General features: G+C 37.0%; 1 long non-coding RNA gene across 1 annotated transcript; it reads right to left on the bottom strand.

Annotated features, from left to right (window-relative positions):
• Positions 1–1,463: 1,463 nt before the first annotated feature.
• On the bottom strand, positions 1,464–5,236 carry LOC110864114. Its single transcript, XR_004861044.1, has 3 exons — positions 3,440–5,236; positions 2,339–3,052; positions 1,464–2,191 (listed from the first exon to the last, which is right to left on the bottom strand). It is a non-coding gene; the product is annotated as an uncharacterized LOC110864114 (long non-coding RNA).
• Positions 5,237–8,051: the final 2,815 nt, after the last annotated feature.

Here is an 8,051-nt window from a genome sequence, read left to right as displayed (position 1 = left end):
TTCAGTGTTTTCCATATTTTAGCTGATTCAACTTCAAAAACTTCTTGCTGTCGAAGCATTTCCTCAAAAAATAGGCTCCTTTCTGCTCGATGTGACTGTTGATATGGGTCATCATACTGATATGTGGAATACCCCAGCGAAGGATATGGCTGCGGCTGCACAAAAGGGTTAGTATAATAATCTGCAGAGGACCCCTCATATTGTGGGCATTTAACTGTAAAGTGGGGCCCTCCACAAATTTCACACATATTTACTAACCTCGATATAAATATAATAAATAAATGAAACTAAAAGACACGAACAATTAGACTCCTATGACTCAATATACAAAAGCAAGAAGCACGTATGATGTCAACTAAGTCCAAACAAAGAAATTAACGCAATCGCCCAAGAGTCCTCGACAACGGCGCCAAAAACTTGATGTGCTAAAAGTGGTCTAATTAAACTAACTGATTTTAACCCTAAATTAGACACTCTAAGTTTTCAATTTATAAACTAAGACTCTCTAAAACCTAAACCACACAACCGGCAAGTGTACCGGTCAATGCAGCATAGCCTAAGTAAGTCCGAGTATCGAACCCACGAGACTCAATTAATTACGCTAATAAGACTCTATCTAGACTTAGACTGACACAAACTCTAACTGTTTTTATATTTGAGGGGGGTTTTCTAAAAAATCCTAATAATGCAAATAAAGATAAACTAATTAATTAGATTAACTAGACGCGAATTTGGACGAAAACTTAACTCAGTGATGATGAAGGCTACCTAGGCTAGACTCATGTTTAACTAGGATTGGATTTCTATTCGAAATTAACGTGGTACGGAACCGGGATCTTTTAATGCTAAACCCTAAGAAATCCCTACTAAGACCTCCCGACCCTTCTCAGGAAGAAACTTGTGAGACTCTACAAGGCTGTTACGACTACCGGTTGTTAGATTTCCTTACAGTCCTCTAACTTCTTGAAAAGTTCCCTAATATGACAATCTACCTTACAGCACGAAAGTCTAAGGCAACTATGGATTTTAACTTGGTTTAATAGACACGAGTATGATTAGGGAACTAAGACCGATTTCTTACAAAACCTAATCCTAGCTATATACCAAACCGAGACCTATTAATAACCTCGAGCCTTACAGCGACAAGATTAGTAGAACACTTGATTTTATAAGATTACCGAATATTACTTCTAAGGTAATTCGCGCGATTTCACCCTAAAGAATTAAAGATTTATTACGTGACATAGACACTCACCAAAATCTAAAACCCTAGCACGACTCTCTTATGTGATATAGACCGTCACCAAGAATCGTATGAAGCAATAATCAATGATCAAACAATATCAAGCACGCATACACACCAAATCAAAATACCATAATCGTTTACTTTTCAAGAAAACCCAAGAACCACATTAAAACCGAATAAAAATCCAAACTTTATTAAACTATTGTTATAAGCCTAGGTAGTATAAAAAGTCTAGCCAAGAAGCATAGTCTTAAAAATAATAAAACAAGATTCAAAACAAGAATTCATGGAATTAAAACCAAGAAACTAGAAAATAAAAGAAATTGTAAGGTAAAACCCATAAATTCCTTGCTCTCCAAGCTTCTTGCTTCAACCCAATGATTCCGTGACTTTATTCCTTATGCCAAAATCCCACCACTAAATTCGTCCCTGCCGTGATGATATATTAACCTTCGTGCGTCTCCTTTCAGCCGTATATGTCTGTATGTATATATTTTTCTTTTTTTTTTCTTGTAGACTAAGGAACCCCCGAAAGACCCTTCCTTGCTCCCTACTACCTGCTTTCTTTTCTTTTCTTATTGCAGCCCAACAATTCATTCGTATGCCCACTGATTTGTAGTCCACATGCATGTATTACTCAAATGGATATGTGTGCAGCCCAATTAGAAATAAAATACATATGGGAATCAACAAACTCACAACTCGGTCAACCTTTAAAATTCGGTCAACACAATAATACGAACCCATTAAACTTTTGTCTTTAGTGCCATGGATTAGTTTGAACTTTAAGCATTTTGGCATTTTAGACCCTCAAGCTTATAAACTAGAGGAATCGGCCCACTCACAGAAAATAGCTGCAATTTTACTTCGGTCTCTGGCACCTTACTCTGCCCAACTGGCTGGTTATTTCCATATTAGTTGTTTTTGCTCCATTTGCAACAGGACCTGGCAAAACAGAATATAATATAATATAATACTAAAACTAAATAAAAGCAAATAAAAACTGTACAAAAATTATACAATCTACACGGGACAAATATGTGTATTTTACCCCACATCAAGGCCCCTCTCAAACTCACAACACACACTCACCGGTATATGTAAAATGTGCAGACTGCAGAGAATGGAAAAGGTTGTTGTATATTTTGAATGAATGGTTTAATATCTCATGAACAAACCAGGCTTTATATAGTCTTTACATGCATACTTAAATAGTAAAAAGAAAACAATAAAATCCTACATTCTAGTTTCTATCCTAAAGAACCGTTACAACCCACTGTACACCTCAACGTTAATGTCTTCCACTCCAACGGTAACACTCTTGCAACCCATGCATTCAACCCGTGTGACCCATTCATGTGAAACCCGGTAACCGGCTTGACTCGTACTCGGTCCGAACTTGACTCGTAAATAACCCGCATCCTTTGCGAACCCGTATCCGTGAACCGGCGACCCGATAACGTGCCGACCCGTGACCCTTATACGAACCGATTAACCCAACATTTTTTTTGGGATACCCCTGGTTTTAAGGTCTAGCTCCGCCACTGCTTACCACACTTGTTGTACATGGTTGTAAGAGTACTAGCTTAAACCCTGTAGTTAAAAAAACATGAAATGGTTATTAGTACATGACTATTAAATTGATAAACTGGAACACGATGTTGGGTTCATGTATTCCTCCCTACAGGGGGTCCAATTTTTGACAACCACAAGTCGAGCATGAAGAGCGGTTTGAACGTCTTTTCGGTTCAAATACACAATCATTTCATCTTCCACACAAACATCTATTTTTGTCTCTTCATCTTGCTGCCAAGTGAAAACAGTCATTATATACAAAAGAACTTGACCAAGATTGTTAAAATCAGCAAACGGGCGGGTTTGGAAATGGGTCAAAATGGGCTCGAGCCATAACACATTTAGTGTGTCAATAATGTGATTTTTTGAATAAAATGATTTATGCACTAAGAATACAACTTGCATGACTTTCTGACTCATTTGCCTAATTTTTAAATGAAATGAAATAATTTTATATGTTTGATCTATTTGACCCAATTCCTTTTAACCTAATCTTTTTTATCGTACATTTTGACCCGTAAGTCGTAAGATGTAATAAATTATCAAACTGACCCAAACCATGTCGAAATTGTCACTTCTACATATCATAAGCAACAATTAAGAAGTACTTAAACTCACAATTTGATCAAGAACTCGTGATTGCGAGAAAACATTCGACAAGCAAACGTCAAGCGTGATGTCAAAAGCATTAATGAATTTCCCAATCTCCTTTGACTCTTGGTTTGCAACCCGAGAGCAAGTAGGAGTCATAGACCTCGATGGGGCTTGCCTTGTTATACTTGAACAATTGCATATTGGGGGATGTGTGAACCTTAAGGATAATACCTTTTACAACTTTAAAAGCCATGAATGTCATGTCTTCATGCAACGATTATTTCCTATCGTCTTACGAGGGATGCTACCAAAGCAAATATGGGAATCAATACTAGAGCTTTGCACGTTCTTTCGTGTCATATGCTCAAGGGTTCTACACCTTGAAGATTTACGAAAGTTGAAGAGTAGTATCGTCATAACTATTTGCAAGTTAGAAAAAATCTTTCCTCCTGGGTTCTTTGACTCAATGGAACACCTTGTTATACATTTGGTGAATGAAGCTATCCTCGGAGGTCCGGTGCAGTTTAGGTGGATGTATCCGTACGAGAGGTAATCATTTTTAACTTAATAACATATCAATTTCACATATTATATGCTAGATAACTTCTAACTTTCCAGTTCATTTTATAGGAAATTGGGTCGATTAAAAAGAATGATTAAAAACAAAGGGAATATAGAAGGTTCCATTGTTCAGTCTAATCTTGTGGATGAACTTACAAACTATTGCTCTCTGTATCTGGAGCCGACAGTTCGTGAACCACACAACTTTGCCCCTAACATTCCTTGGTCTTCAAGTACCGATCTTCGGTTAAGTATATTCAAACATCCTTCTCGAAGATTATTTGAAAAAGGTGGACATGACAAAATTCTTACACAAAAAGATAGAGACAAGGCTCATACTTATATATTACTTAATTGTGAAGAGCTTCTCGAGTCCGTTTGGCTATTTGATAATGAGTTGAGAGATTCCTTCCCACACTTTGATGAAGCAACCCTTGATAAAATGAAAGAGAAGGAATTTGCTAAGTGGTTGAAGGAGCATGTAAGCATTCTGACACACCTTTATCTTTATGTTATAGCATTAAAAAAATACTAACACAATTTTATGAATGTAGGTTATGAATGTTCCAAATAAGGAACATCTAAGAGACATAGCCCAAGGGCCGCTTACTTATGTAAAATCTCACAAGGGATATTTTGTCAATGGTTACAAGTTTCACACACAAACAACTTATGATGGCCGAGTCACACAAAATTGTGGTGTCTGTGTCAAAGGGGCTACGTACGACGAAAATGAAAACGACTACTATGGATAATTAGATGAGATCCTAGAGTTGGAATACCATAGCGCCACTGGGCGTTGTGTGGTTGTTTTGTTTAGATGTACTTGGTTTGATCCTGTGAAGGGGGTAAGGGTAGACCCCAAAACTCATATGGTTGATGTTAAACCTACGGTAATAGGATGTGTTGATGACCCATTTATCCTTCAAAAGCAAAAGAACTAAATGGTTGGTTAGCGGTTGTAAAGACGACCCCAAGGGGAGTTTACGAACTCGCCCAAGATGTTAGTGAAGTGGTGGAGGATGATGATGCCAACATGGAACATTTATTTCAAGAGAATGAAAGGGTAGAATGCACAGTTATAGAGGATCTTCTCCCCATTTCTTATGTACATGAGAACGGAAGGTCAGAAGAAGTGGAAGATGTCGACGATTATAATAATGATGAAGTTGAGTTTGAAGCCACACATTTAGCTGATGAGGGTTTTAACGATAATGATGAAGAAGTTCATTTTAATAATGAAAATTCTGAGAATGAAGAATCGAGTGACAGGTTTGATTTATATATATATATATATATATATATATATATATATATATATATATATATATATATATATATATATATATATATATATATATATATATATATATATATATATATGTAACTATATAGTGGAGATCCTACGGAAAGTGTGTTTTTCCTAGAAAGTCTAGGAAGCGATCTGGGCCATCCAATGGGTGTGTTTAATGGTTGAGATCATCTTGGTGGCATTTTGGTAATATGTGTTTCTTAAAAATAGGATTATTTAATTAATCAGGGGTAGATATGTCATTTAGCTTGTTTTAAATATGGAAAAAATGTCATTCCAAAACCACCTCACATTTCATGCGATTTTTTTTTCTCTCTCTCTCTCTCTCTCTCTCCCTCTCCCTTTCTCTCTCTCTCTCTCTCTCTCTCTTCCTTCTATCCTTCATGAAGAAACACATCAAGAAAACACATCGTATTAATCTGCTTGCTAATCTGCTTGCTGTTAAAAAACAGCGTCAAGAAATCCTCCAGCATTACCAGCATGGATGGTAAAACACAACGTATGAATCTGCTTGCTGTTAAAACACAACTGTATGAATCTGAATGCTAAAACACAACAGTATGAATCTGCTTGCTGTTAAAACACAATTGTATGAATCTGAATGCTAAAACACAACTGTATGGATCTGCTTGCTGTTAAAACACAACTGTATGAATCTGCTTGCTGTTAAAACACAACTGTATGAATCTGCTTGCTGTTAAAACACAACTGTATGAATCTGAATGCTAAAACACAACTATATGAATCTGCTTGCTGTTAAAACACAACTGTATGAATCTGCTTGCTGTTAAAACACAACTGTATGAATCTGAATGCTAAAACACAACTGTATGAATCTGCTTGCTGCTAAAACACAACTGTATGCTTGCTGTTAAAACACATCGTCAAGAAAACGGAGATGATACGAATAGTATTTGAATGGTGATGATGAACTCGGAGATGGTGGAGATGGAGAAGTGTTTGATGATGATGAAGACGAAGAAGGAGAAGGTTGCGAAATGCAAAAAATCTTGGAGAAACAGTTTCCATAGTTATAGGCATTGTTAGTTAATAAGAGATAAAATTTCAAAAATAAAATAAAATGTCAAATTACACAAGTGTCATTTTAGTTAAAATCCTTCCATGCCACGTGTCACATTCTTATTGCTTCCTAGACTTTCTAGGAAAAACCCACTTTCTACCCAACTCCTCCTCTATATATATATATATGTGTGTGTGTGTGTGTGGTTAGGTTTTTATTTAGAATTGTGCATAATCTATTTTCCTTCCAAATAATGTTTTGCTTGCTAATTAGTTATCTAACATTCAAAGTGATTGTAATTAATTTGTGTTATCAAATGTTTTTTTTTTCTAAATATTTATTGTTGCTTTTGTTGCAGATATCATGGCACGTACTATGGGTCGAGGTAGTGTTCCAGCTGGTGGTCGAGGTGTTGGGCAAGATGTTGGTCAAGCTGGTGGATGAGGTATTGGACGAGGTAGTAGTCAAGGTAGCCATCTTGCTACTACTTAAGAGGTTTGGCGTTGTGGTGGTCGAGTTTATATGCGAGGTGGTGGTCAAGCGGGTGATCGAGTAGTTGGGCGACGTAGTGGTATAGGTAGCAGTCAAAGTAGTGGTCAAGCGGGTGATCGAGGAGTTGGGCGAGGTGGTGGTATAGGTAACAGTGAAAGTAGTGGTCAAGCGGGGGATTGAGGAGTTGGGCGAGCTGGTGTTCATTCATCGAGGTGTTGGTGATGTTGAGTGTGATTTTCACTTGATGAATTCTCCTATTGAGAGTAGCGCTGGTGATGATGAGTCTGCTTTTCATGTTGCTCCCGCGAGGCGGGGAAGCGCTTCCCAAGCCCAACTACCTGAACCTATCAATCACGATTGGATTTGGGTTCTAGAAGGAGAGTAAGTACACATGTATTGTTTCTTTATGTACATAAAATATGTTACTAATATGGTTTTGTATTCATTGCTTTCATTTTGTAGATTTAGTAATCAAGGGACTGCTACCCGGACTATTTCATCAAATTTAGTAAGTTTGTGGTCCGGTCCATGGGACAGTTGGAGAGATGTTCCTAATAAGCATAGGACACGATTGTTTGAGCGATTCCAGGTGTGTGTACTTAGATAGTTTTTATTTAACTTGTTGGAATATTATGTATGTTTATTTATTGGTTTTTTTTCTTCATAGATGTATTATCAGTGGGAGGAGAAAAACCATGCACAAATTCATAGGTGCTGGGAGAAGTGCATTGCTGGTAAATTCCCCACTTAGTTGCGTAACATACGGAATGAAGCTAAAGCTAAAGCGAAGGAACAAGGAAAAATGTTGGAGACGATATGACCGATCTTATTGACTTTAAACCAACATGGATAAGATCTGAGATATGGAAACAAATGCTTGACCACTAGAACACACCTAAGTGGAAAGCAAAGTCTTTAAGAAACAAAGACATTAGAAGTAGGGCAACCGGCGGCAAACATACGCTAGGATCTCAATCCTATGTGACCATGAAAAGAAAAGCGGTAAAAATTGTTAATTTCCCTCTTTTATTATATATATATATATATATATATATATACTGTCAATATTATCATTTTTATTAACTTCCAAATTCTACAGGAAAGGAAACTTGGGTGTGAATTGACGATTCGTGAAGCGTTTAAGCAATCACACTGCAGGAAAGGAAGTCGACCATTGGATAAAGATCTAAGTTGTAGCAATTCATTACTTTTGAACGTTGATTCGGAAGGGGACGCTGAAGAAGAAAATT

Source organism: Helianthus annuus, chromosome 6 (assembly GCF_002127325.2).
Source record: "Helianthus annuus cultivar XRQ/B chromosome 6, HanXRQr2.0-SUNRISE, whole genome shotgun sequence".
Classification (NCBI taxonomy): domain Eukaryota; kingdom Viridiplantae; phylum Streptophyta; class Magnoliopsida; order Asterales; family Asteraceae; genus Helianthus; species Helianthus annuus.
Note: the sequence above shows the minus strand (reverse complement) of the source record. Positions and strands in the feature narration are given on the sequence as shown.